We start from the raw sequence: 2500 nt of genomic DNA on the forward strand, positions 1-2500 counted from the left end.
CCGCTAAGAGTTGTCTCGTCTTTCGGCACCGCCCCGCGCGCGCGGGAGGGCCGGGAACGCTCGCCAGGAGCGGCCCCTCTCGGAGGACGGCCCAACCGCCTGCCCCGCCGGCCGGCCCCCCCTTCCTCCCCTCGCATCCCCGCGCGGGGCGGGAGGGGAAAGAACGGCGGAGCGCGGCGCGACGGGGGCGAGACGGAGGGGCCTCGCCTCGACTGACCGTACGAGCACGCCCAAGGAGGGCCAGAAAGGAAGGAAGGAAACGCCCCGAGCGGCGACGAGGGCCTGGGAGCCCGCGCTCCCCACCGGCCGAAGGCGACGGCAAGCGCCTCGCTCGCTTCGGGGGCGGCCCAGGCGCCCGGGCTCGGTCCGGCCTCCGCACGGAGGCGGCGGCGCGCCCGGCCGCTCCGCCTGTCCGCCTCGAGCGGGCGGCGCGGGGGGCCCCGACGGCTACCCCGCGCGCGCGCCTCCGCGCGCGCCGCTCCGCCGCGCTACGGGCAGCCTAACTCCTCCCCGGGGTCCCGTCCCGACGGCACCTCGGCGGCTCCGCGCCGCCGCGGGCGGACGCGGACGCGCCCCGAGCCGGCGACGCACGACGCCCGCGGCCCGCCGGACGGCGGCCCGCCGCGCGGCGGCCGCCCGCCCCGGCACCGCCGCCGCCGCCGCTTCCCGTCTCCTTCCGCGGGCACGCGCCGAGCGGAAGGCGGACGGCCGCCTGAGGCGGGGGCGGCTCCCGCTCTCCCCGTTTCCACGCGGAGACCGGGAGTGGGACGCCCCCGCTTGCCCCGACCGCCTGCACGGCTCGGCCGGGAAGGCGAAGACGGGGAGGCGAAGCGGCTAGGCGGGGCCCGGGGCCGGGACGGCCTCGGCGGCGGGGGGCTCCGTCCGGCTAGACCGAGCGGCGACGCCGCCGCTCGGGCAACGGGGTGCCGCCCTCGCCGGCGCTTAGCGGCGGGAGAACGCCGAGCGCTCGCCCGGACGGGGGAGGGAGGAGCGGCGCCGCAGCGCGACGCAGCCGCTGCGACGGAGGCGCGGCGTCCCTTCCCGCCCCCCCCCCGCGCACAGGGAGTGCGGGGGGAGGGCGTAGGGCCGCCCGGCGGCGGGTCCCCCCCTTGCGGGGACCCGCCGCGAGCCCCGGCGGGGAGCCCGCGCTCCTCGCCGGGGTCGCCCGTTCCGAGGCGGGCAGGTCGGACACGGCCGACCGCTCGCGCCGCGGTCTCTCCGCCGAGACCGGGCCGCGGAGAGGGGGGGGCAGGGGTGCCCCTCCCCGGCACGGGCCGCCCGCGGGACGCGGTCGCAGGCGACGGCCGTCCGGGAGAGGCTCTCTCACCGCGAGAGAGAACTCCCGGCCGCCGCCGCCGGCCGGCCGGCCCCCCGGGCGACGCCGAGCCGCCCGAGTCTTTAAACCCCCGCCCGGCCCCCGCGGCCCTTCGACCCCCGGAGACGCGCCGAGAGACGCGCCGAGGGAAGGGACCGCGAGAGCGCGGACGCTAGGTACCTGGCCCTGGGGCGAGGGAAACGAACTTTAGGCCCCGCGGGGGTGCCTCCCCCACTGCCACCTTCGGGGGAGCGTCCGCCCGCGGGGGCCGCGCCCGACGTCCGCCGCCACAACCACGTCCTCCGGCCCCGGGGCCCGGGGTTTCCCTCTGGCCCGGCGCTGCGCCCGGGAGGAGAGCCGTGGCTCGGGCCGCCCGCTGGGAAAGCGGGACGCCACCCGGCTTGCCGAGCCTCGCCCGCCGAGGGCGAGCGCGGCGGCGGAGCCCCCTTCCCGGCTCCCCAGGCAGGAGAGGGACGGGGGGCGGGGGACGCCGCCGCGCCGCTCGGCGCGCCGTACCCGGAACGCCCGGAGCCCTCCGCGGGCTTACCCGGCAGCCCTACCGAACGTCCGTGCGAGAAGGGAACTGTGACATTCACACCGACACAGCCCCGGGCACGGGGTGCGGGGAGGGTCGGGGGAGACGCCTCCCCCGACCCCGAAGGACAGCTCCCGTCTCTCTCGCCGCTCGCACACGCGGCGCCGTCGTCGTCGGCGCCGCCGCCGCCGCGCGCTCCCCGCTTCTTCTCGGGCGAGACGGGCCGGCGGGAGGAGGCTGGGGACGCGCCGCCGCGCCCCGCGCCCGACAGCTCCGCTTCCCCCGCGCGCTGCCCGCCCGCGCGCTGCCTCGCGGGCGAACCCACCGGGGCCCCGGCGCTCTCCGCCCAGCCCCTCCTCCCCGGCGGCGGCAGCGGGCCGCGCCGGGCGAGGGCGGGGAGGGGGACGGGAGTCGGTCCACCGGCGGCGGACGCCGTGCGGCGGCGGGCGCCAGCGGAGGCGAGAAGGGACGCGGCCGCGACGGGGAACGCGGCCGACGCGCCCTCCGCTCCTCTGCCGGCCCGGAGACGCGCGCGCCCGCGCGCGCGCGTCGGAGAGAAGCGGCGGAGGTCGGCGGCGGCGGCAGCAGCGGCGGCGGGCCGCCACTGCCAGCGAGCGAGATTGGGAGCGCCTTCAGCGGGAGGTGCCGTC

At 81.0% G+C, this 2500-nt stretch overlaps 1 non-coding gene across 1 annotated transcript in view; it reads right to left on the reverse strand.

The window, feature by feature from the left end:
• Positions 1–12, reverse strand: part of LOC128903765 (5.8S ribosomal RNA) — a 153-nt gene extending 141 nt beyond the window's left edge. Inside the window, exon 1 of the ribosomal RNA XR_008464234.1 lies at positions 1–12. This exon is cut by the window's left edge and continues 141 nt beyond it. This is a non-coding gene — a ribosomal RNA (5.8S ribosomal RNA).
• Between the last annotated feature and the right edge of the window lie 2488 nt (positions 13–2500).

The sequence above is a fragment of the Rissa tridactyla genome, unplaced genomic scaffold, assembly GCF_028500815.1.
Source record: "Rissa tridactyla isolate bRisTri1 unplaced genomic scaffold, bRisTri1.patW.cur.20221130 scaffold_63, whole genome shotgun sequence".
NCBI lineage: Eukaryota > Metazoa > Chordata > Aves > Charadriiformes > Laridae > Rissa > Rissa tridactyla.